The sequence below is a fragment of the Balaenoptera musculus genome, chromosome 4 (genome assembly GCF_009873245.2).
Source record: "Balaenoptera musculus isolate JJ_BM4_2016_0621 chromosome 4, mBalMus1.pri.v3, whole genome shotgun sequence".
NCBI classification, from domain to species: Eukaryota; Metazoa; Chordata; class Mammalia; order Artiodactyla; family Balaenopteridae; genus Balaenoptera; species Balaenoptera musculus.
The window spans coordinates 28970824-28998443 of record NC_045788.1 but is presented as its reverse complement, the minus strand read 5'-3'; the positions used below and the strand labels follow the sequence as shown (position 1 = coordinate 28998443).

General features: G+C 38.3%; 1 protein-coding gene across 3 annotated transcripts in view; it reads right to left on the bottom strand.

Moving 5' to 3' along the window:
* AGTR1 (angiotensin II receptor type 1) overlaps positions 1-26246 on the bottom strand; it is a 51332-nt gene extending 25086 nt beyond the window's left edge. Inside the window, exons 1-2 of one of the 3 annotated variants that reach the window (XM_036851728.1) lie at positions 26007-26246; positions 9683-9767 (exon numbers count right to left, since the gene is read on the bottom strand). The gene's annotated coding sequence lies outside the window, so the exon portion shown is untranslated. The remainder of the gene's footprint in view (positions 1-9682; positions 9768-26006) is intronic. The other 2 variants (XM_036851727.1, XM_036851726.1) reach the window with 2 other exon arrangements.
* Positions 26247-27620: the final 1374 nt, after the last annotated feature.

Sequence of the window (27620 nt, the reverse complement as noted above, 5' to 3'; positions counted from 1 at the left end):
TTTTAAAAGGCATTTATTGCATAATGTTCCTGCTCTGTAACACCTCCAGAATCATAAGCAGGTCTAGTGTGGCTTCTCTCTCAGTCTGTCACTTTATTAAAACACAACAATTTGCAAATGTTATTTAGCAGATCAGCTGAGTTCATTTCAAAGGCTAATATTTTACAGAAGGGAAAATTAACCCATCCCAATCCTTTAAAAAAGTGTTTTCTATGTATTCTCAGGCAAACTGCCTAGTGTTTTATATAGATCTCAAAGCTAGGATTCAAGGATAATTTTAGTAATGTCTTGCACCGCTTGTCTATATAATCCAAATGATCAGTTCTACAGCAGAAGGAAACTAATTCACAGTGCAATAATTTGTATTACAGACCACATTATTTAAAGTAGTTAAGTTTTTCATTTCCTGTTGCATTTCTGCAAATGGCTGGTGGCATATGAATTAATTTTCTCACTGAAATGTGACAAAAATATCTGCTTTACCCAATCCTGAACATTACTTTCAGAGCTCCTGACTCTTCTACTATTATTCAAAATGATGCTAGCTTATACTTGCATCCAACATCAGTATAAACCTATAATTAAATATTAGCACAGTGTTCGCCTGTATAGATATACGTAAAAAAAGTGCTGCTAGTGTAGCAGTTAATCGAAAAAAAGGAAGATCTCAGGCTTTGAAGAATTTGATGGGTTACATCTGGGAGAGAAATGAGAACGAGGGCTTTGGAGTCAGCCCAAAATTCCAGTTCTTGTCCTGGTATTGGTTAGCAAGATGGGCCCCTTAGACTCACTGTCTGTGAAAAAATTAAGCCAATAAGAAAACCTAGCTTGTAGTTTTGTTTTGTTTTGTTTTTGTGAATTAAGTAAGAAAATGGAGATAAAGTCACTAACCCAGTGCCTGACCCAACTAAGTGTCCAATTAATAGATGTTAACTATTACATTCTCTTTGTGTCTGCATTTAAAAAAATAGCAATATAATACAATGGCAATAATCCTAGTTACTTTTTTGTTTTCAGGTTTACTGAGGTATACTTTATTTAATTTAATTTATTTATTTTTCCACATAAAAACACTTTATTACCATATTAAATAACAAGTTTATTTTTTTAATCCTAGTTACTTTTAAGTGTTGTTGTGAGAAGGTGATAAGATCAAGTGTCTGAAACTACCAGGCTCTGGTTGCTTCCCAAACTGGTCTCCCAAAGTTTTCACCCATGAAACTAGACTGCAAGTTGGGAGAGTTTTAAGGATGATTCATTCCTGGATTTTTTATTTTTTATTTTTTATATTTTTTGAGTGAGAAGATTGTACCATTTCAATTACTTGCTCAGGATGATGACTTAAATTTGTGACTCTACTAGATTAAGAAGATATAACATTGCCCTGAACAAGAGTCAACTAGAGACAAACTATTTTCAGGGCAGTTAAAAAAATGAAGTTAAGAATCTGTTCAACCTCAGGGAATTTAAAGAAAAAACATGATGCTTAAAATGCTATTTTCAACCCTTTTATTACCTTATCCTTAGCGATTGACATCTATTTTCAACCCTTTTATTACCTTATCCTTAGCGATTGACATCTATTTTTAACCCTTTTATTTATTACCTTATCCTTAGCAATTGACAAAAGTTTGTTTTCCCTAAAATGCTGTCTAGTATCTCCTTTCAGGAGAAAAATCTGGGGGAGAGGGATTTGAAGGAAGCTGTGACTAACTAGCTTTTTATTAGGGACAGAATACTTGTTAAATTACAGGCATTATTTTAACTCAACTTGTCTTCTTAATACTGTTGGGGTTTAGAATGAAAATTGCGGTGTTTTGCAACAGGCACTGAGGAGAACAAAGACCAGCTACTGACCTACAACTAAAAGATTTTACTCAGAGGAGAAGGACTAGACTTTGGCAGTTTGGCCTTTATGCAGCAATTTCCAAGGACACACTAGAGTTCAAAAGAGATACATGCTTCCTGAAATCACAGGCCCTCGCCTTTACAGAAGTCCATGTCAATTCAAACCAACTTTCATGCTTTTGCATGAGAAAAGGAAATTTCCTCATTTAAAGTTATGTGTTGTATGTTCTCAGAATGTTAGTTCTTTTGCAGGGCTGATTTCATGAGATGTCAATGATAAGAGGGGTCCTGGGAAATACGTTCCTGTATAGTTGTATATAAATAACTATTTGTACCATTAACTAGCCCTGGGACCTGGAATTGTACCAGAAGAAGTTCTTTTTGGGTTATATTTCAGCTTAGAGAGCCAGTCACATATTACCAGTTAAGGACTGAATCCTTTATCTTTCTGTCAACTCAGCACAACCCCGTTTCCAGAAGCCTCCTTCTATCACCACCACTTTGGAAATCAAATCAGCATTTCTACTTCTAAGTGCATACCTTATAACTCTCCACATGTGCAGGAGAAATGTATGAAAATGTTTTACTGTAGCATTGTGAACCAGCCACTGAGTACTGTTTTTCTAGAATAAAGGAAATTGCATTTTTTCCTCATTCGGTTCATGATCACTTCTCATTTCTTACTTTGGGGAAGTCTCTAACCGAGGCCTGAAAGGCAGCTGGCCTATTTGGGGGAAGCATGACATCACAGATGATTGTCTTTTCCTTGGCCCCATCTGCTGGAAATAGTAACTAAGTCCTTTGCCTAAGCTGGTAGGAGAGGAGCTGTAGAAAATCAAATTAGCAGGAGAGAAACTATTAGTCTTCATTTTCTTGTTTACAACCTGCAAATACAGATTGTTAAATATGCCTGTTCTCTAATTCTCATTAGGAAACCTTGAAGAATAGCAGGACAGGAAAAAGGCATGGGATTATGAGAAAACACTACCACTAAAAAATAATACAAAGTCAGAATTGTTCCTTCTCATTCAGACTATCTTACATATTTAGAGGTGGCTGAATTTGAAATTTTCCATTAAATAATTTTATTTCAGTTATATGTGGGTGGATGCCACATATACAATCCCAAATGTATCTTTTTATTTAGAATTTTCTTTTTGTTGGACTTGAAGATAAAATAATTTAAATGGAATAACCAGTATATGAAGTCATTTTGCATTCAGTGGTAGCCCCAGGAATTATTAAGTTCATCAGTGTATGTGTGTCAGGAGGCAAAGCTTTCACTAAAAATAATCTAATGGCAATGTCGTGTACCACGGACTCTGTTACAGGGAGTTTTATTTTCAGGCCCAGAGACATGGGATTACAGGTCAGTGATAGGCAAAATGTTTTTGGGGTATACCAAAGGTGCCAAACAAGTCATTTGGTTGTCCAGGAGGAACTGACATCAAATGCAGGTTTTTAGTGATTAGAGTTCTAGACGTAGCCCCTGACTATGATGGCTACTGAACCAGTCACTGGGGATTGAATCATGGACCTGACTTCTTTTTAAAATCTCTTGTGTGAAAATATTTCACTATATTTCAAAGCATTTTCAATCTTTAAACCATTTCAGTTTAAAAATTTCATTTGTTCCCCTCTTGTAGCATCCATTCTAAATATGTCTCTAGTCTACCTGTCAGTTTATACCCTTCAATACTGGCTTTTTGGATACTGGCCTATTTGCTGTGCCTCGAATATGCCAGTATAGTGCTGCCTCAGGGCCTTTGCATTTGCTCTGCTCTCTCCATACAGTCGTCTTTCTCCAGATGTCCACATAGTTCCTTCCTTCTTACTAAGCAGGCTTTCTCTAAACTCCCCTTAAAAACTGCACCCTTCTCCCTCACTGCTTCCACATTCTATTTCCATTATTCATGCCATCCAACATATATACTTTACTTGTTTTTCTGTCTACATGCACTAGAATGTAAGTTCTATGCGGGTAGGGATTTTTGTCTGCTTTGCTCACACTTTGTCCTTAATGCTGAAAATAGTGACTGGCATGTAGGTGTCCAATAAAAATACTTATTGAGTGAATAACAGCAGAATCTGTTGCAAACTGCAGCCCTAAATAGGAATACCTTGTGTTTAATATAATTTTCATTCAGAAGACTTTTTTACTGTCATGACATTTCTTTGATATTCTTATTTTAGAGTCAGAAGAAAGAAACTTTAGGGTTACCCCACACCTGTTCAATAATAAACTTCTAGGTTACAATAGTTGCAAACTGAAATGCCATCAGGATTTAGGCAGTTAGATAAATGCATGAAGCGCCATTAAGGAGTGACAAATAGTTGAGTTCATGTACTCTTCTACTTAAAGGCATTCAGATTTGAAAAACAAATGTAAACATAGCCCTGTTGGAAGAAAACCTGTCTACCTGTGGTTTCAAAGGCCCACTTTGGCTGTTAGTTTGTGGTCAATAAGTCCATGAAGACATTTTTCTAAGTCATGCTGTTTTTTCTACCTCTTTCCAACTATAAACTCAGGCTTGGGTATGTGCCTAATTCCACATCAGGACAGGAATACTCAACTGATCAAATCTAATTACATTTGCTTCCCAACTAAATTGTATATCACCTTCCCCTCTTGTGAGGGAAATGGCCCCTCTTGGGTCCTCAGGATCTGATTATTGCAAACCTAATTGATTTGCAATATTTCATTAATAAAGTTAACTAAAACTAATTATACATATTGAATAAGAGTTTCCTGTGAAATGAATTATTCTATTTAGCTTAAGGGTTCTTAATTGTCAGAATAAATTGCCGAGAAGGATTGCAGCATTACTTTCTCTTGAGATATATATATATACATATATATATATATATATATATATATATGTGTATATATATACATATATATGTATATATATATGTATATATATATGTATATATATATATATATATATATATATATGTCAACCAATATGGATTGATGGATGTTTACACCATAGAAACTGATAAAAGAAAAAAAAATTAAATATGAAGGTTAAAGATATCAAAACATACTCCTAAGAAGATAAAAATCACAAAATAGATTACAAATAGATCTCTTCATTTTAAGATGTCAAATTAGGTCTGTTACATTTGTCATATAAAGGAAACTAAAGTCAATTTTTAAATTTATTGACATTTATTATTTTATTCATAGTAAATTTTTCCTTCACTTAATTGGTTCATATTGTATTTCTCACTCTTTAATTCAGATGCTATGTGTCTAATTCATCGATCTAATTAAATCAAAATTCTAGCAGAAATCCAGAGGGAGCCTGTACTAACTACTTCAGTTGCCCCAAACCAAGCAGATGCACTGTGGGCCAATACTTCTCACAGGGCCATTTCCAACATTCCCTATTTGTTCAGTTGTGTATAGATAAATATGTTCTATGTAAAATGAAGATGAGTGTTCATTAATGGTTTAGAGTTGAATAAAATATGGCTGGGCCATTCGTGTTACAGAATAAACTTCTATATCACATAAGAAGCTATCGTCATCAATGACTCAAATTCGCATTGCTTTCACGCTGCCAAAGCAGGTTGGATTTCCTTCTTTGCGTTGTTAAGGAAGATACTGAGTTGTTTTATCCTCCTGCTGTGTACACTGACCGCACTGGAGGGACCAAGAGGCAGCAAAATGCCCGTCTTGTTCTTGCTCTTTGGCCTGGAGCATCGCTGAGGAGCCAAGGTTCAGACTCTAGGTCAAAAGACAGCCTTACCCACTGCCTGATTTTATCTACAGTGGCTTTGTTTGCTTTTTATGGTGGCCCATGCTGTGTGCAGAAGTATTTTGGCTTCGCCTGGATAAGAGGAGAAGGAAGGCTGCTCCTGATTGGATTTTGGACTTGCGGTATGACATTGCTCCTGCTGTCTCAGGGATGCCCAGGGAGAGTCCAGTATTTTGTTCCAAATCTGGAAAGATGCCAAAGACCTAGTTCCAGATAACTGGTTACCTTCTGCCAGGTCTGCACTGTACTATTCCATTTCTGAGATATCTTAGATCTTCCTGGAATTAAAAAAAAATGACTCCTGTACATCCAAATCATCTCAAGAGTCTTAAAAGGAATGACTAGCTAGTTGAAGGGAGAGGATGACAGCACTTTTGGTACTAGTGAAAAGTTCTTCCTGCCAGCAAAACAGAACCTCTAAATTTAGAGGCTAATTCTCTGAGCTCTTTTAATTGTTAAAAGTATTAATAGTAATCCAATTTAAATTAGAATCTCCTACATAGTTGTATGTTGAGCATATCTAGCTATATTATTTAAACCTAGGAACAATGTTACTGTAGATAAACTGTGTGAATAGTAGGTTATTTGGAGTAAACCTGTTATTCTATAAAGAAAGCTATTTTTTGGTTTATTGGAAAAAAAAAAAAAAAAGCTCCACAAGTGGCTAACCTTTACTTTGCCTTTTTTTCATTGGTAAGACTCGGATTCATATTTAACAGTTCAAACTGGGTCTAAACTTCTATTATTTATGCTTTCACTGAAAAATGATACTATTAAATCTGTAAAGGGAATATTGGCTGGATATTTATATGCCTTTTTCTCAGCTAGTTATATAGCTATTTCAAATCCTTGATACTTCAATAACTCAAAGATAAGTTTGTTTTTAATTTCTTGCCTTGTGTAACGTACAACCATTAGTCCAGGAACCAAATTTAATTGAGCTACTAGGTATAAGTGACTGGAAAGTAATTGAGACTGATGTTAAATAACAGGATTGTATTAGTGGAAAAATCGTGACTAAGAAGTTTAAGAATACACTGTAAAAGGGGGTGATTATATTATTTAAAATGATAAACAAAATATTGTTATCTGTGATACATACAATTTTGAAATCAAAATATTACACATTTCCATAAAAAAAGAGAAAAAGAAGTAAATGATCTAATAGTTATTTTGCTTGGCTTTCCAATTGCTTAAAAAACATAAATCAACTTTAGTTAAGTCAGTATAATTGAGACACATCTATCATTGTAGGAAAAATAAAATCTTACAGAATATCAACAATAAAGAAAAAATATTGGCCTTAAAAATGATCCTACATCTTTTCTAGTTTTTCTTACTTGGAGATGTCAATGATTCAGGTAAAAAAGCCAACAGCCATGTATTAGCTCAACATAATTGTGTATACCACTTTTCACAATTTTTAAGGAAACGAAAACCTCTAACTTTAGAAGAGTACATAAAATATTTAAATAAATATTTAAGTAAAACATTTAATTCCACATATTTTAACAGGCAAATAGGAAAAAGAAAAAGGGGCTTGTGAGAACTAACTATACACCAGATAACCTACAACTGAGAAAACTGGAATTTAAAAAATATTTAAAAATTTCCAAATAAGTATAAAAGAGCACAAAACTTTCTTGCCAAGTAGCAGTGGAAGTCCACTGCATTATTAATAATTTGTTTATGATAGTATTGTCTAATAGAACTTTCCACAGTGATAGAAATGTTCTATATCTTTGCTATTCAATACAGTAGCCACTAACTACATGTGTCTATTGAGAACTTGAAATGTGGCTAGTACAACTGAAGAACTCGGTTTTTAATTTCATTTGTTATAATTAATTTAAATAGCCACATGGGGCAAATGGTTACCAAAGATTTTAAGCCACTGAACATGTTCTTTATTCTATGTCCGAACCAGGTTTTCCCATTTTTCATAAGTAGATTTCAACCTAAATATTTTTGGTTCAATAAAACAAGCTCTGAAATGCTGTTTACACATTACTGGTTTAAATCAATAAGAGATCAAAGTTCTGTAGTTGTAAGTTGGTGAAAGCTTTAAAGTGACAATACAAAGTTCAGAAGGCCCTTAGAAAACACTTTTTGTATTTCAGTATAGTGACCATGGATTGGGATGGGGCCTTGAAGATTCTTTCACAGGAAACCAAAGGCAAAGTTGCTAGTTAGTGGCAGAATTGGTATGGCATTAGTTCTTTAACAAAAAAAAACTTCTTAGAATTAAGTATGTTTTGCTCATTCATTTAAACCTTAAAGGTTTGAAAAAGTTTAAAATTTTACACAATGTTTTTGTTCAGCGTTTTCTTATTTGTAAGCAAAATGTCACAGTTATTTGGAAAATTTTGCTACAAATATGGGAATGTTAATCAGAAACCGAGGGGCTTCCAAAATACAGGAGAAGAGAGGATGGTCTAAGAATCATTTCCAGTAGGAACCCCCTGTATTACTGTCCCAATTCTTCTGCTCTAAGGCTGACGGGGTATTACAGACAAAGAGCTCCTTCTGTTCAGTACTCTTAGGATGCAAAAGGAAGCTTCCAGTCTTGGTGTCTTCCTAACTGATTTAATAGATTTTTTTTAAATTAATTTATTTATTTTTAGCTGTGTTGGGTCTTCGTTTCTGTGCGAGGGCTTTCTCTAGTTGTGGCAAGCGGGGGCCACTCTTCATCGCGGTGCGCGGGCCTCTCACTGTCGCGGCCTCTCTTGTTGCGGAGCACAGGCTCCAGACGCGCAGGCTCAGTAGTTGTGGCTCACGGGCCCAGTTGCTCTGCGGCATGTGGGATCTTCCCAGACCAGGGCTCAAACCCGTTTCCCCTGTATTGGCAGGCGGATTCTCAACCACTGCGCCACCAGGGAAGCCTAATTTAATAGATTTTAATGTACGTTTTCCAGAGCTGGATTTTTGCTGGAAACATACACAGCTCAGCTTCCTAGGTTTAACTACACCTCACAAAAAAACCCCTACAGATTTCCAGTGGCAGAACTCTGTAGAATGTTACTATTTTTGTCTCCAAGATTAAAGCGGTCCTAAATAGTTGCCTAACACCACTGTGGAGTGCCTTCCAGCAAGTGTTTCCTACTTGTCAATCAAAAAGACTAGTCGCCTCTAACATATGTAACCCACCACCTATCTTATCTACCTTCTACTTTGATAAAGTGCAATCACAACATATTCAGAAGGGGACAAGCTACTCTTTTCATTCTCCTTAGAGGAACTAGGGAGTGTCTCCCCTGTTAAGTTGGGAAGCTGAGGGCTTGTTTTTTGAGCTGAGTTTATGTCAGAAGAAAAAAATCCTGCTAGCCGGGTAAATCCAGGAGTCTTTTTACGAAAAATATCATACAGGCCTATGTGATAGGAGTTGGACCAACAGAGCAGTCTCTAGCTGCCCTCTGAGGTTCTGAGAGTAATGCCCCGCCGTGTGACTCCACAGGACTCACATCTACCAGGGGGTTAAACTGCATGGGAATTAAAGGGTACCTCCATATCCAATTTCAGAGCCCCTTTTCCTATATCTTATTGGAGTAAGAGAGACTTTTGTAAGAATGAGACTCTGAGACATTCGGGTTTTCTGAAGGTGAGCAGGTAGTTTCAAGGTTTATGGTGTTTAGACATATGCCCGCCTCTAGAAGTGAGTGCTGGGGCATCACAGAGCCCCAATTCCCCTTTTGGTGGCTGATGAGACAGCACAGTCATTTCCCTCCTGGCCCTGCTAAAGCCCTAGGTAGCATGGAACGCAATGCTCAGAGCAGTCGCCTATGACCATGAGGAGATCCTCGCCAAGGGTTTGCAAATCTCTCACATGGTTTATCATCAATACATGAATATCTTGGTAATTCTGACACTGTTTATATTGAAAATCATATTAATATATATGTTTTTAAGCTGTATATTGGAAGGGATGGGGTAAGACTGGAACTTCATTCTTTTCTGCTTCCTCTGTTTCTGTCACCTGACAATGGCATATGTGGCTTTTTGTGCTACCTTCACTGTTGACACGTTAGAGAAAACTACTGACAGATACAACGTTATAGGTGTAAGACATTTACCTGGATGCAGACCTTCTGGGGTGGCTTCAGTGACTTATTCAGATATAACCTCAGCCATTTTAGACCAATTTATCATGTATCAAATCTGGAAAGAAAAAAAAGATTAATGTGATTCACTGAATATGGTCAGATTTTAATTTTCTAATTTATAAAATAAGCATTAACACTACATCTTAAGAAAGTTTTTAAAGGTAATGAAGTCATCTGGTTGATATCAAGAACATATTCTTCCTTATATAGACTTGGGCTCTACTGAGTGGCTGTCTGTCACAGGACCTGGTCCTGTTCCTCCTTATAGTCAACACCTTCCCTCATGCCCTTGTACATGAACACTAGAGAAGGAGAAAAAGAATGTTTCTGGGTCAAAAACAGTGCCATCTTCTAAGGCATTTGTGTAGACATAACTACTAAATATAAGAAATATCCTAATAGATTAGATTTTTACTTGGGAATTTACAGTTAAGCTTTGATATGATTCTAGAGCTTATACAAGTGTTATTGTACCATAATTTTGAAAAAGAATCTTTTAAAAAGATGTTTTCAGTTTTAATCTTTCATTGAAGTAATAGATACATGTGATATAAGTGTCAACTTACAGAAACATATAAAACAAAAGTACACGTCTCTTAACTCTGTCTCTCCAGATCCACTTCCCAGAGATACTTACTACTAATAGTTTCTTGTGTACCCTTCTAGGACTTTAAAAAATGTATATACATGCATATAAATGTGTATATCCATGTTTTTTCATTTTATACATTATATGTTCTGTGCCTTGCTTTCTTTTTTTTTAAACTTAATAATATGCTAGCAGAACTTTCTACATCAGTATACATAAATCTAACTCATTCATTTTAATAGCTATATAGTATTCCATTCATTGCACTGAAATATGATAATTTATTTAACCAGCCCCTATTATGGGCTGTAAGGTTGTTGTTTTTTTTTTTTTTTTTTTTTTTTTTGCCAATTTCCATTTTTGGATGCTTAAAAAAAAGCCCAATGATCATATTTATACATTTGCATTTTTGTACTTATATGATTATATAGGTAGAATAAGTTCCAAATATAATTGTTGACACAAATTGTTTATACACTTTAAGTTTTTGAAAGGTACTTATAAAATGTCCTCTATAGACTAGGAAGCCCCTTCGCAGGCAGAGACTGCGGGTGGCAGAGGGGGGAAGCTTCGGAGCCACGGAGGAGAGCGCAGCCACAGGGGTGCGGAGGGCAAAGCGGAGAGGTTCCCGCACGGAGGAGCGGTGCCGACCAGCACTCACCAGCCCGAGAGGCTTGTCTGCTCACCCGCCGGGGCGGGCGGGGGCTGGGAGCTGAGGCTCGGGCTTCGGTCGGATCGCAGGGAGAGGACTGGGGTTGGCGGCGTGAACACAGCCTGAAGGGGTTAGCGCACCACGGCTAGCCGGGAGGGAGTCCGGGGAAAAGTCTGCAGCTGCCGAAGAGGCAAGAGACTTTTTCTTCCCTCTTTGTTTCCTGGTGCGCGAGGAGAGGGGATTCAGAGCGCCGCCTAAACGAACTCCAGAGAAGGGCGCGAGCCGCGGCTATCAGCGCAGACTCCATAGCAACAGGGGCGCAGAGGAAAAAACGGAGAGACTCCCGCACAGAGGCTCGGCACCGAGCAGCGCTCACCAGCCCGAGAGGCTTGTCTGCTCACCAGCCGGGGCAGGCGGGGCTGGGAGCTGAGGCTCGGCTTCAGTCGGATCGCAGGGAGAGGACTGGGGTTGGCGGCGTGAACACAGCCTGAAGGGGTTAGCGCACCACAGCTGGCCGGGAGGGAGACCGGGAAAAGGTCTGCAGCTGCCGAAGAGGCAAGAGACTTTTTCTTGCCTCTTTGTTTCGCTGTGCGCAAGGAGAGGGGATTCAGAGCGCTGCCTAAACGAACTCCAGAGAAGGGCGCGAGCCGCAGCGATCAGCGCGGACCCCAGAGACGGGCGTGAGACGCTGGGGCTGCTGCTGCCGCCTCCAAAAAGCCTGTGTGCGAGCACAGGTCACTCTCCACACCTCCCCTCCCGGTAGCCTGTGCAGCCCGCCACTGCCAGGGTCCCGTGATCCGGGGACAAGTTCCCCGGGAGAACACACGGCGCACCTCAGGCTGCTGCGACGTCACGCCGGCCTCTGACGCCGCAGGCTCGCCCCACCTCCCCTGCACCCCTCCCTCCCCGCGGCCTAGGTGAGCCAGAGCCCCCGAAGCAGCTGCTCCTTTAACCCCGTCCTGTCTGGGCGGGGAATAGACGCCCTCAGGCGACCTACACGCAGAGGCGGGTCCAAATCCAAAGCTGAACCCCAGGAGCTGTGCGAACAGGGAAGAGAAGGGGAAATCTCTCCCAGCAGCCTCAGAAGCAGCGGATTAAAACTCCACAAACAACTTGATGTGCCTGCATCTGTTGAATACCTGAATACACAACGAATCATCCCAAATTCAGGAGGTGGACTTTGGGAGCAGGATATATTAATTTTTCCCCTTTTCCTTTTTTTTGTGAGTGTATATGTATATGCTTCTGGGTGAGATTTTGTCTGTATAGCTTTGCTTTACAATAGCTTTATTTTACTTCACTATATTATAGCCTCTTTCTTTCTTTCTTTCTATTTTTTCTCCCTTTTACTCTGAGCCGTGTGGACGAAAGGCTCTTGGTGCTCCAGCCAGGCATCAGGGCCGTGCCTCTGAGGTGGGAGAGCCAACTTCAGGACACTGGTCCACAAGAGACCTCCCAGCTCCACGTAATACCAAACGGCAAAAATCTCTCAGAGATCTCCATCTCAACATCAAGACCCAGCTTCACTCAACGACCAGCAAGCTACAGTGCTGGACACCCTATGCCAAACAACTAGCAAGACAGGAACACAGCCCCATCCATTAGCAGAGAGGCTGCCTAAAATCATAATAAGACCACAGACACCCCAAAATACACCACCAGACGTGGACGTGCCCACCAGAAAGACAAGATCCAGCCTCATCCACCAGAGCTCAGGCACTAGTTCCCTCCACCAGGAAGCCTACACAACCCACTGAACCAACCTTAGCCACTGGGGACAGATACCAAAAACAATGCGAACTACAAACCTGCAGCCTGTGAAAAGGAGACCCCAAACACAGTAAGATAAGCAAAATGAGACGACAGAAAAACACACAGCAGATGAAGGAGCAGGGTCAAAATACACCAGACTTAACAAATGAAGAGGAAATAGGTAGTCTACCTGAAAAAGAATTCAGAATAATGATAGTAAGGATGATCCAAAATCTTGGAAATAGAATAGACAAAATGCAAGAAACATTTAACAAGGACGTAGAAGAACTAAAGAGGAACCAAGCAATGATGAAAAACACAATAAATGAAATTAAAAATACTCTAGATGGGATCAATAGCAGAATAACTGAGGCAGAAGAAAGGATAAGTGACCTGGAAGATAAAATGGTGGAAATAACTACTACAGAGCAGGATAAAGAAAAAAGAATGAAAAGAACTGAGGACAGTCTCAGAGACCTCTGGGACAACATTAAACGCACCAACATTCGAATTATAGGGGTCCCAGAAGAAGAAGAGAAAAAGAAAGGGACTGAGAAAATATTTGAAGAGATTATAGTTGAAAACTTCCCTAATATGGGAAAGGAAATAGTTAATCAAGTCCTGGAAGCACAGAGAGTCCCATACAGGATAAACCCAAGGAGAAACACGCCAAGACACATACTAATCAAACTGTCAAAAATTAAATATAAGGAAAACATATTAAAGGCAGCAAGGGAAAAAAAACAAATAACCCACAAGGGAATCCCCATAAGGTTAACATCTGATCTTTCAGCAGAAACTCTGCAAGCCAGAAGGGAGTGGCAGGATATACTTAAAGTGATGAAGGAGAAAAGCCTACAACCAAGATTACTCTACCCAGCAAGGATCTCATTCAGATTCGATGGAGAAATTAAAACCTTTACAGACAAGCAAAAGCTGAGAGAGTACAGCACCACCAAACCAGCTTTACAACAAATGCTAAAGGAACTTCTCTAGGCAAGAAACACAAGAGAAGGAAAACACCTACAATAACAAACCCAAAACATTTAAGAAAATGGGAATAGGAACATACATATCGATAATTACCTTGAATGTAAATGGATTAAATGCTCCCACCAAAAGACACAGACTGGCTGAATGGATACAAAAACAAGACCCATATATATGCTGTCTACAAGAGACCCACTTCAGACCTAGAGACACATACAGACTGAAAGTGAGGCGATGGAAAAAGATATTCCATGCAAATGGAAATCAAAAGAAAGCTGGAGTAGCAATTCTCGTATCAGACAAAATAGACTTTAAAATAAAGACTATTACAAGAGACAAAGAAGGACACTATATAATGGTCACGGGATTGATCCAAGAGGAAGGTATAACAATTGTAAATATTTATGCACCCAACACAGGAGCACCTCAATACATAAGGCAAATACTAACAGCCATAAAAGGGGAAATCGACAGCAACACAATCATAGTAGGGGACTTTAACACCCCACTTTCACCAATGGACAGATCATCCAAAATGAAAATAAATAAGGAAACACAAGCTTTGAATGATACATTAAACAAGATGGACTTAATTGATATTTATAGGACATTCCACCCAAAAACAACAGAATACACATTTTTCTCAAGTGCTCATGGAACATTCTCCAGGATAGATCATATCTTGGGTCACAAATCAAGCCTTGGTAAATTTAAGAAAATTGAAATCGTATCAAGTATCTTTTCCGACCACAACGCTATGAGACTAGATATCAATTACAGGAAAAGATCTGTAAAAAATACAAACACATGGAGGCTACACAATACACTACTTAATAACGAAGTGATCACTGAAGAAATCAAAGGGGAAATCAAAAAATACCTAGAAACAAATGACAATGGAGATACGACAACCCAAAACCTATGGGACGCAGCAAAAGCAGTGCTAAGAGGGAAGTTTATAGCAATACAAGCCTACCTCAAGAAACAGGAAACATCTCGAATAAACAACCTAACCTTGCACCTAAAGCAATTAGAGAAAGAAGAACAAAAAAACCCCAAAGCCAGCAGAAGGAAAGAAATCATAAAGATCAGGTCAGAAATAAATGAAAAAGAAATGAAGGAAACAATAGCAAAAATCAATGAAACTAAAAGCTGGTTCTTTGAGAAGATAAACAAAATTGATAAACCATTAGCCAGACTCATCAAGAGAAAAAGGGAGAAGACTCAGATCAATAGAATTAGAAATGAAAAAGGAGAAGTAACCACTGACACTGCAGAAATACAAAAGATCATGAGAGATTACTACAAGCAACTATAGGCCAATAAAATGGACAACCTGGAAGAAATGGACAGATTCTTAGAAATGCACAAACTGCCGAGACTGAACCAGGAAGAAATAGAAAATATGAACAGACCAATCACAAGCACTGAAATTGAAACTGTGATTAAAAACCTTCCAACAAACAAAAGCCCAGGACCAGATGGCTTCACAGGTGAATTCTATCAAACATTTAGAGAAGAGCTAACACCTATCCTTCTCAAACTCTTCCAAAATATTGCAGAGGGAGGAACACTCCCAAACTCATTCTACGAGGCCACCATCACCCTGATACCAAAACCAGACAAAGATGTCACAAAGAAAGAAAACTACAGGCCAATATCACTGATGAACATAGATGCAAAAATCCTCAACAAAATACTAGCAAACAGAATCCAACAGCACATTAAAAGGATCATACACCATGATCAAGTGGGGTTTATCCCAGGAATGCAAGGATTCTTCAATATACGCAAATCAATCAATGTGATACACCATATTAACAAATTGAAGGAGAAAAACCATATGATCATCTCAATAGATGCAGAGAAAGCTTTCGACAAAATTCAACACCCATTTATGATAAAAGCCCTGCAGAAAGTAGGCATAGAGGGAACTTTCCTCAACATAATAAAGGCCATATATGACAAACCCACAGCCAACATTGTCCTCAATGGTGAAAAACTGAAACCATTTCCACTAAGATCAGGAACAAGACAAGGTTGCCCACTCTCACCACTATTATTCAACATAGTTTTGGAATTGTTAGCCACAGCAATCAGAGAAGACAAAGAAATAAAAGGAATCCAAATCGGAAAAGAAGAAGTAAAGCTGTCACTATTTGCAGATGACATGATACTATACATAGAGAATCCTAAAGATGCTACCAGAAAACTCCTAGAGCTAATCAATGAATTTGGTAAAGTAGCAGGATACAAAATTAATGCACAGAAATCTCTTGCATTTCTATACACTAATGATGAAAAATCTGAAAGTGAAATTAAGAAAACGCTCCCGTTTACCATTGCAACAAAAAGACTAAAATATCTAGGAATAAACCTACCTAAGGAGACAAAAGACCTGTATGCAGAAAATTATAAGACACTGATGAAAGAAATTAAAGATGATACAAATAGATGGAGAGATATACCATGTTCCTGGATTGGAAGAATCAACATTGTGAAAATGACTCTACTACCCAAAGCAATCTACAGATTCAATGCAATCCCTATCAAACTACCACTGGCATTTTTCACAGAACTAGAACAAAAAATTTCACAATTTGTATGGAAACACAAAAGACCCCGAATAGCCAAAGCAATCTTGAGAACAAAAAATGGAGCTGGGGGAATCAGGCTCCCTGACTTCAGACTATATTACAAAGCTTCAGTAATCAAGACAGTTTGGTACTGGCACAAAAACAGAAATATAGATCAATGGAACAGGATAGAAAGCCCAGAGATAAACCCACACACATATGGTCACCTTATCTTTGATAAAGGAGGCAAGCATATACAGTGGAGAAAAGACAGCCTCTTCAGTAAGTGGTGCTGGGAAAATTGGACAGGTACATGTAAAAGTATGAAATTAGAACACTCCCTGACACCATGCACAAAAATAAACTCCAAATGGATTAAAGACCTAAGTGTAAGGCCAGACACTATCCAACTCTTAGAGGAAAACATAGGCAGAACACTCTATGACATACATCACAGCAAGATTCTTTTTGACCCAGCTCCCAGAGAAATGGAAATAAGAACACAAATAAACAAATGGGACCTAATGAAACTTAAAAGCTTTTGCACAGCAAAGGAAACCATAAACAAGACCAAAAGACAACCATCAGAATGGGAGAAAATATTTGCAAATGAAGCAACTGACAAAGGATTAATCTCCAAGATTTACAAGCAGCTCATGCAGCTCAATAACAAAAAAACGAACAACCCAATCCAAAAGTGGGCAGAAGACCTAAATAGACATTTCTCCAAAGAAGATATACAGATGGCCTACAGACACATGAAAGAATGCTCAACATCATTAATCATTAGAGAAATGCAAATCAAAACTACATTGAGATATCATCTCACACTGGTCAGAATGGCCATCATCAAAAAATCTAGAAACAATAAATGCTGGAGAGGATGTGGAGGAAAGGGAACACTCTTGCACTGTTGGTGGGAATGTAAATTGATACAGCCACTATGGAGAACAGTATGGAGGTTCCTTAAAAAACTACAAATAGAACTACCATATGACCCAGCAATCCCACTACTGGGCATATACCCTGAGAAAACCATAGGTCAAAAAGAGTCATGTACCAAAATGTTCATTGCAGCTCTATTTACAATAGCCAGGACATGGAAGCAACCTAAATGTCCATCGACAGATGAATGGATAAAGAAGATGTGGCACATATATACAATGGAATATTACTCAGCCATAAAAAGAAATGAAATGGAGGTATTTGTAATGAGGTGGATGGAGTTAGAGTCTGTCATACAGAGTGAAGTAAGTCAGAAAGAGAAAAACAAATACAGTATGCTAACACATATATACGGAATGTAAGGGAAAAAAAAAAAAAAAGGCCATGAAGAACCTAGTGGCAAGACGGGAATAAAGACACAGACCTACTAGAGAATGGACTTGAGGATATGGGGAGGGGGTGGGGTGAGATGTGACAGGGTAAGAGAGTGTCATGGACATATATACACTACCAAATGTAAAATAGATAACTAGTGGGAAGCAGCCGCATAGCACAGGGAGATCAGCTCGGTGCTTTGTGACCACCTAGAGGGGTGGGATGGGGAGGGTGGGAGGGAGGGAGATGCAAGAGGGAAGAGAAATGGGAACATATTGTATATGTATAACTGATTCACTTTGTTATAAAGCAGAAGCTAACACACCATTGTAAGGCAATTATACTTCAATAAAGATGTTTAAAAAAAAAAAAAGATATTAAGACAGCTAAAGATTGTCAGGTGAATTAAAAAAAAAAAAATGTCCTCTATAAAGGTTACATGAATTTATGATAGCAAAAATCTGGCTTGTATCAAATCTTAAATTTTTTTCTGTCTGATAAGTGAAAAGTATATATTTGTTTTGGTTTGCATTTTTTTAGTTATGAATGAGGTTGAGCTTCTTTTTGTTTTCTTATTTTTTGTAGTCATTTTTCTACTAGTTTGCCCAGTCATGGCCTTTGCTCATTTTTCCATTGGGTTGTTCATTGTTTCTCATTTTAAAGAGCTCATGTTGAAAATTGGCATTTTACATGTAATGTGTGGCAAATAGCTTTCCCAAGTTCCTGTTTATCTTTTGACTTTGTTTATGGTGCTTTTTAATATACAACCATTTCAATTTTTTTTTTAATGTAGCCAAATTCATCAATATTTTTCATTATAGATTTGGGGATTTTTTTAAGTAGGAAATTTTTTAAAGTTAAAGAGTTATTCAAGAAGACTGTGTAGAGGTTGCTTTTTTTTTTTTTTAAACAACAATGTACACCAGCTTTACTATCACATTGTGATACAGGAGATATAGGAGAATTTTGGCATTAGAAGGATCTATTTTTATCCCAATTTTTTGGTGGTTTTGTTGTTATAGCAAAGATTTTCCCATTAGATGATTCTTCCTATAAAATACCACTCTGGTGTAAAATCTGTGGATTCTTGTAAGGCTCTAGTGTACCTTAGGGACAAAAAAAATAGAGACAGGGCTGACTTGCCAGTATCATTCTCCAGAGGGTTAACAGTAGCGTCTACGATCTGAAATCTAGAGTGAGTTGGAAGGAAAGGAAAAGAAATTCCAAGATAAACAGAAAGTATGAAGTATAATAGAGGTTCATTATAGGAAATTTTGAAAGCACATGCAAAAAAAAAAGGGGGAAAGAAAAAAGTCACCTTTGATCTTAGCCTTGATCTTAATAATCCTCAAAAGCGTTTAAGATTTGTTGTATATTTTTCCTAGTGTTTTTTATCTGTTCCGCAAATATGCAGGCATTTAAAAAATATATCGGTGATTTTACTCACAAATCAGTGCTAATATAACTAAACTATTTTCATTACAATACCAGTGACCCAAGTAAGACCTTAATGGCAGCTTGACAAGAATCTATCAAACACATACACACACACAGTCTCTCGCTCGATCTATGTTTTATATGTTGCTATATTTACTTGTGATTATCTTTCCTTGTCACTAAATGTTTTAAAATATATTTATATAAAAATATATAATAACTATATAATATTTCATCATGTGGCTTAATGTAATGGGAATTTAAAAGAGTAGATTTGTATTTCTCTCAAAAATCCATTCTGTTAACCCAGTAGATCAAACACTAGGACACATTCAGGAAATCATTACGTAGGAATCACATCAGATTCTTTTCCATTCCTGATAAAGTGGCAGTAATTAACTGTGTGAAGGTTAAGTGCTGGAAGACATCATGGTACAGTGTGTTTTATGTGAAGTGACATCATTTGAATGGAAAGAGAATTAGATTATTAAAGCTGGGTTAATGGAACATTCTTGTTCTAGCGGCATCCCACATAATTTAGAAGCATGTAAGATGCATTTGAATTGTATAACAATAAGAGTTTGGGTCAAAAAGTGAAGAAAATTGTGTGTGATAAAATTGTAAACGTATGAAGTTTACTAGAAGAAATGCTGTGAGATGTTTTTTCAATTTATATAGGAAAAAACCTGGTGCAGATTAAATTCAGCCACAGTCACAGATATTTGGGGTTAGTGAGACAAGCAGGACTGTAAAGGGTCATGAGAGAATCACTAGTACTTTATCATTTATTAGCACTAAGAAACTCTGCCTGCTAATATGCAGGATGTCTCCTGGGCACGAGTTCCCTTGCTACTTGGCTTTATGGCATCGCTGGGTTGATTTCGCCCTCAGCCATAACTTACAAGGTAGACGCTGTACTGTTAGCACTGCAGAAAGTTCTAGATCTAAGCAGCTGGTGAAATTCTGTCTCCTAAGGATGTCCCTTTATCACGGAGAAAATCATGGCTGCTCAGTCCCGTCGACACACCTCTCCTCTCAAACATGATCACAAGGAGCCCAGACTCACCTCAATCTTTTGACCAACATCAATGAGGCCCTGGTCAAAGCAACAGACATTTGACCAGATCCAACTGACAGCTCTCAATCTATACGCATTGGGAGAAATCTTTCAGAGACTGAATCATTTGGGGAGTCGCTGGCTTAAAATAAGTCACCCTTGTTTGCAGAGTGACTGATGAGTAACTATATTCAACTAAAGTTTTGTAAACTATACCTATAGGTAAATAAGTGTTTATATTAAAAGCTGAAAGAGTGATATATAATTTGAGTTGGAAAGATAACAGTTTATATATGTAGGAAATGTCTTGTTCAATTCAAGAACTTTTAAAAAAAAAGTTCATCAGAACACAAAACAGTAGAAAAAAAAGTAAATTTCAGGTAAGTTATGGGAAAATAGAGATATCAGACCTTAAGTTTTAAATAATGGGCTGTCATAGTTTTCATATTTATTTCCGAACTAAAGAAGGAATTTATAGAATTCTTCATTATTGCAGTTAAAGGTAAGATGACAGGCAAATGTTAACCAAAATGGAGGACATCTTGTTTTTTTCTATGAGGGAAACAGAACTTGATTTCCAGTTATAACTTTAAATAAATTATCAAATAATTAATTGGCCTTCAAAAGCAGGCAGCCTAGTGTAGAGCAGACAGTGTGGGTGGCGGCTCAGAGCACAGGAATCAACATTTGTATTTAAATCTTGACTACCAGTTACCACATCTGGGTAAGCTACTTATCTCATTATTACTCAGTATCCCAATCTATAAGATGGGGGTAAGGCAGTGACTATTATATAGGGATGTTGTGAGGATTAAATAAAACACAGTATTTAAAGGCTGAATATTGTTTGGCACATTGTATGTGCTCAATAAATGTTAGCTTTATTAAAAATGTTAGTTTATTAAAAAGCCAAGGAAAGAACCTCTAGGTAATCATTCTGAACAAGCCAGAGGTACTCTCCACTTGTGCTTCTTTAGCTTTAATGTGCATTTGAATCATGTGAGGATCTTGTTAAAATGCAGATTGTAATTCAGTGAGTCTGGGTGGGGTCTGAAAGTCTGCATTTCTAATAAGCTTCCAGGTGATGCCCGTGATGCTAGTCTCTGGACCTGGACACTTGAGGTAATTATGGAAGATTGGTTCTAATTTGTAATAGATGTGGTGGTTCTCAATAGGCAGAAATGGGGAAAGGAGGAAAAAGGGAAGCGTAGACAATATGTACAGATTTAAAATGCTCCCCAGGTGATTGTCATATGCTTGCCTTACTTGCTCTCTAAAGCCTGAAGAACCACTGATTTGATATTTCAACCTTTTATTCTTTTTCATTTCTCCTTTTCTTACTCTTTTCTCTACCTTGCCCTTGACATTACAGCTTTAGACTAAAAAAATGGTATTAATACTTAGTTCCTCAATTAGACTAAAGCATCAATTTTAAGTCATTTTATTGTGTGTAATAGGAAGTGGTTTCTCTCTAACATTTCTCTTCTACAATATAGGGATCTGAAAATGTATTTAATGTTTTCCATAGCTTTAGCCAAAAACAAACAGGCAAGAAAGTGACTTGTGGAGCATTTAGTAACAGAATAGGAGGATACAGTTGGGTGTGGTGCATACAATCAAAGGAGTTATAACCCCATGGGGAAACGAAAGTTGTAGTGGTTATTATGGAAGTGGCTAGAATCAAACAATGTAACCACATTACACATTCCCCCTAGTCTGAAAGGTAGGAGGGAGGAGGGTTGTTTTTAAATGGCTTCCCCCCCCCAGTGGCATTGAGATGATTAGAGAGACCCATATCTAAATATGTACTTAGCTTGACCAACATCTCTCTAGGGCAAAGACCATTTTTATACTTTGGTGTGTCCTCAGGGCCTAATATCACTCAGATCCATTGTATTCCCTCTATCTTCTACTACTGTTGATATATTTCATAGATATAATTCTTCATTTTCCAAGGTAGATAAGAGGAGCTTTGACTAATATAAAATGGGAAATAGCCAAAGAAAACTTAGAGGGGAAATTAGCAATCATTAACTCTCTTTAAAAGTGCAGAACCAAAAAAAAAAAAAAAAAAAAGTGCAGAACCAAATGTGTATTCTCTAGTATTCTTAGTCTGAAGTTCACTAGTCAAAGTACTTTAATTCATTGATCTAAATGAGATTTTAACATCATTTGAAGAACAAAGCAGCTTATATGTATATAAAATGAACAAGAAATCCCATAAAAGTTGACCCAAACTGAATGATTATTAATTCTATGATTTTAAGTTTTAAGGACATCTAGAATTGGGACTTGGAATGTGAAGGCACAATGAGATTATGAAAAATGAAGCATATCTATTTCTTACCAATTTTTCCAACTTGTGTTAGAAAAGTAATTAAATATGAGATTGGCAACACAATTTAAAATATTTTTGAGTATGGGAAGAAAAATCAAACTGTAACGGGCAGATTCTAGACACTTATTTCTACTTAAGACATTTAGCTGATGCACCTATTTAGGAACCAGACAAACAAAAATGAACTCTTCTAAATTGAGCTATAAAAATAATGTATCAATAGTATAAAGCAGTTGTACAGCATGTACAGTATATAGTGCATTCTTTGTTAGTAAAATATTTTGAAAGAAATTTTGGTTTTCATAGTCAAGGGAATTTCTTTCCCTCTGTGATCATCTGCTATCAAGAGAAAGAATCAAAATCAGATAGAAAAACTTTTAATGTTAATACAACCACAGTTAAGAGTCACTTATCATTTTTATGATTGTTATAGATATATATTTCATTTTCTAATTGTCAAATTTGTCATTAACTACCAATTAACAAAACATCTGGCAAATTTATAGCTCTTTAGGTATTTTTTTTTGCTGTGACTTATTTTAGATGTATTTTAGAGCTTTAATAGGAAAATGGTAGTCATTTGCCAAATCATTTGAATAGTACCTTAAATCCCTATAGATACTCCTAGATTTAAGATGGCTTTGTGTATTAAGCCACTGAAAAGTTGATTTTTAGTAGCTAAAATTCATATCATGATGAAGAATAAAAAATGTAAAGTGATAGCTAAATTAAGGCTGGAAATGGAACAAAATTTACTTTTGCTTATGGGAGCTTTAATATACTGTTTTAATAAACTTATGTGAAAAGAAACACATGTAATCCAATGACTTCAGGCAATTTTGAAAGAGAAAGCTTATAAGCATTTTAAAGAAAATAATAGTACTTTCCAGTGGTGATGTGTTGGAAAGCTGATTTTTCCAATTTGCTAGATAACATGGGAGAAAAGTGTTCCTAACCGAGCCTTGGATACTTTGTCATATTTTGTTGCTCTGCCTCTTTATTTGTTTATTGCCACAGTCTGTCTTCAAGACAGCTTTTTAATTTTCACAACACTTGGATTTACATCAAACTTCTAAATAAATTTCTTAATTCGCTAGCTCACTTGGGAGAATCTCTGGCATTGCTCAGTCATGACTGAGCAGGAAAAGGACCAAGTAAACTAGCGAGCTTGGGGCTAAAGACCAGGAGCCTGTGTCAGACAGCCAAAACATCTAAGTGTGATGGGACTTGATCTTGGTCCCTGTAACAAATTTGAGAGCAAAATACAGCAACTATCAGCTGCATAAAAAGGACAGTGTGACAGCACAGATAAAACTATGGGAGACATGCATCATGCATTTTAACTGTGAGTTTCAAACTCCTTCTCAGCTAAGTATTTTACCTGGGCTTTGGGTAAGGAGCAGATTAAATTTTCTTTCATTATTTTCCCTCTAGCATAGGGCAAGCAATTAGTCATAGTAACAACAACAACAGTAATAAGCAGCAGCAACAGCAAAATCACCCCAAATTATATACAGGTATACACACACAATTCTTACCCAAAGTAGGAAAAGAAAAAACGAAGAAGTAAGAAACCTGAACAATTCACAGAGTCACAATTTGAACCCTGAAGCAGGGCAAGAGAGTGATAGGAGAGATGGAAGCTCAGAGCTCTTGGGATGCAGAGCATTGCCAAAGCAACAGTGACTGAAAGACACTTTATAAAACTCAAGGAAGACAAGTCTTCCTTTGGCATCAGTGGAAGAAAACCAGTTTTCTTCCGAGCTGGATGATGGAGCAGTTGATTCAGTTTAAGATCAAAGAAGAACCGAGCTAGAAATCAAGGCCTCATGATGGGCACAAAGAACAATGAAGTCAGGGGAAAAAAAGGGGTAAAAAGAGTAGATAACAGACTTGACACTACCAATCATGAAACTTTAACAAATGTTGAGATCTAGCAACTTGGGGCCACTCCCTGAGCCTTAAGCCAGGTTGTAGGAACTGCCAACTCGAATTTGGGGGATGGACACTTGGACCTAATGATTTTCCAGAGCAGATAATTTACCAGGAGAGCTATTTAGAAAGTTTTGAGGACCACAGACATGGGCTAAACGGGTAATTATTTTAGGCTTTTATTTTTTTAAGCAATAACTAGGAAACAAAAGGAATCAAGGAATTTTATCACTGGAGGGAAACTTACAGGCGGGACCTTGAGGTTCAGAGTTGTGAAATAACTCTAACAGCACATGGCCAGTTAAGTGGGAGTCTCCATTCCCAGCTCTCTGTGCTTCCCTGCTCCTGCACTGTCTTCCAAAAGGGTGGTGGACTCCACCACAGCCTGAGGAAAGATTATCCACGTGGTGGGGCCTTTAGAGCTAGGGAAACACTGCAGGGGACAAGGGAAACAGACAGTTTCCTGTTTTGAGAAGACTTATAAAGGTGTTACTGCTTATGCTAAGGAGAATAAACCTTGGAGACCCAGGATCCTTGGGTGGTAACTACCAAGAGAATCATGTTGGGGATGAGGCACCTTTAAGAGGAGATATAAGTTGCTCAAAAAAGTTATAAAACAGAGCAGCAGGGTGCCAGATTTCCTCCCTGCCTCATTGTTACTTTCTCTTCCAGGAATGACACTAGAAGTAAATGTAGCAGGTCGAAAATGTGACCCCAGGGGAAAGTGGGCACCCAAACGTTCACAAAGAAGAGAGGTCTCCAGAGGGCCACTAGTGGGTGTTTGATTCTTAATGAAGCCATCAGCAAACAAAGATTAGGTAAAGCGGCCCCAGATGGGTTCAATAGCCAGGTCTCTAATGGGGGCCCAAAGTCAGGGAAGGAGATGCTTCTGGAGACGAAGCATCTGGCACTTTGGAGAGATTGGGCTGGATATTTAAGAGAATTGGAGAGTGGGGTGCTAGGTAGAGGGGTGGATGAAGGGAAGGGGTCAGCAAGAGGTTCTGTTCAGTCTTGGAAGCAGAAGAGCTTCTCCTAGAATCCCCCTCAGTTACAAACGTGCCCTGGCCAAGGCTGTGGGGATTGGGGTGTGGAGAAGCCCCGGTTTTTCCCCTCTCCAATTAATTCGATGTGGGCATGCACGGCATCCCGTGCCAAGGACCCACCGATATGGTTTGCAGAGAGGGGTATGGGGGAGGTGAGCCGTGTTGGTGCGAGGCCCGGGAAGGCAGGGGACACTCAACTTCACTTTTAGAAGTGGCACAACTTTTAAATGGACGCCCCGCGGAGTCATACACTCAGGTCACATTTAAAAGACAGGAGTTAGCTAAAAGCGTCGGGAAGAAAGTTTACTTGGCTGCATCCCATTTCTGCAGATTCCTTGCTTGTACTCGATAGAGTTGTGTCAAATCGGAATGAAATTTCTGGGGCGTGCGGCAAACAAGCTCAAATTGTTTCTTCCCAACTCAGACGCCCCTCCTCTGATTTGGGGAAGGGCCTCCAGCTCGGGGTGGGCGCCGGTTGGAACTAAGCTCGCTCTCGCCTTCGTCCCCGGGAGCCTCCCGGCACAGCACCCGCAGTTCACACCTTGGCAGGAAACTGACTACCCTCGCCCCCAGCCCCCAAGCCTGGCGGGGCAGTCCGCGCCACTCACCGCCACTCGGGACGCTGCGCCCACGTCCGGCCGAGCTGGTGGCGCTGGTGCGGGGTGCGCCCTCACTCCCGGGGTCCGCTCGGGTTCCTCCCCATGGATCGCCGCCTCGGGCCGGCAGAGCGGCTAGACTTGCGTCCGCCCAGGCGCTCAGTCGCCCACTGCCTGGCGCCCTTGGCTGACAGGCGCTGGAAGCATTCTCTACGAAGGCAGCTACAAATTTATAGCGAGGGGCGTTGCTGCTTCGAGGGTTCCAGGGGCGAGGCTGTGTTTTGAATTCCCTCCTCCTCCGCCCCGCCCGGGAGACCCTCTCGGCCCAACCCCCTTTCCTCTCCAGATGCTGACGGAAGCGGGATGATGCCACAGTCACCCCAGTGTCACTTATTAGATCTGAGAGTACCAGGCCCAGAACCCGGCATCGGGGGAGGGAGTGGAGAGATGGAAGAGAGCTGCGGTTGCAGGAGCAGCTATTCACACCGAGATCATTCCTCTACTTTTTTTTTTTTTTTTAAACTTGGGAAACTTCTAAGGACAAATTAGGGGACTTTCTCTTCCCTGGGAGTAACTCAAACTTTGACAATACCATTGTGGATCATAGATCCATAGATTAATCTCAGGGTTGTTACAGAGTGAATGGGTGGACATTCATTTCCTCCTATCGGACATGCTATTGGAGTTACATTTTTTTTTTAATGTAAAAATAGAAAAAGTTAAAAAACAAAGTATGACCAAATATTTAAGGAAGAATTAATATAAATTCTTTATAAATTCCTCCAAAAAAACAAAGGAGGAAGTATCACTTTCCAACTCACACTATGAAGCCAGTATCACCCTTATTCCAAAACCAGATGTGATGTCAGGAGAAAAGAAAACTACAAATCTTCCATATGAGTGTAGATAAAAATCCTCAGCAAAATATTAACAAGTCAAATCCAGTAACATATTAAAAGGATAATACAATATGACCAAGTGAGATTTATCCAAGTAATGCAAGATTAGTTTACCAAAAATCAATTGATGTAATACACCATATTCATAAAGGACAGAAACCACAGGATCATCTTAATAAATCAGAAAAGGATTTGACAAAATCGGACACTTTTTCATGATAAAATCATTCAGCAAACTAGTAATAGAAAGGAACTTCTTCAAACTGTAAAGTCTATCTATGAAAACTCACTAACATCATACTTAATGTTGAAAGATAACGTTTTTGCATCTAAGATCAGGAAAAAGACAAAGTTATTTGCTTTCCACACATCTATCAAACATTGTACTAGAGGTTCTAGCTGGGGCAATTGGGCAAGAAAAAGAAATGAAAGGCATCCAGATTAGAAAGGAAGTGAAACTATTTTTATGTGCAGATGACATGATCTTGTATTTAGAAAATCCTGAGAAATCAATAAAAAGCTATTAGCGCTAATAAATGAGTTCAGAAAGTCTTCATGATACAAGAACAGTATACAAAATCAGTTGTATTTCTATACATCAGCAATGAGCAATCCAAAAATGAAATAAAGAAAAAACTGCATTTACCATAGATCAAAAATATTAAAATATTTGGGAATAAATTTAACAAAAGGGTGCAAAACTTGTACTCTGACAACAGAAAACATT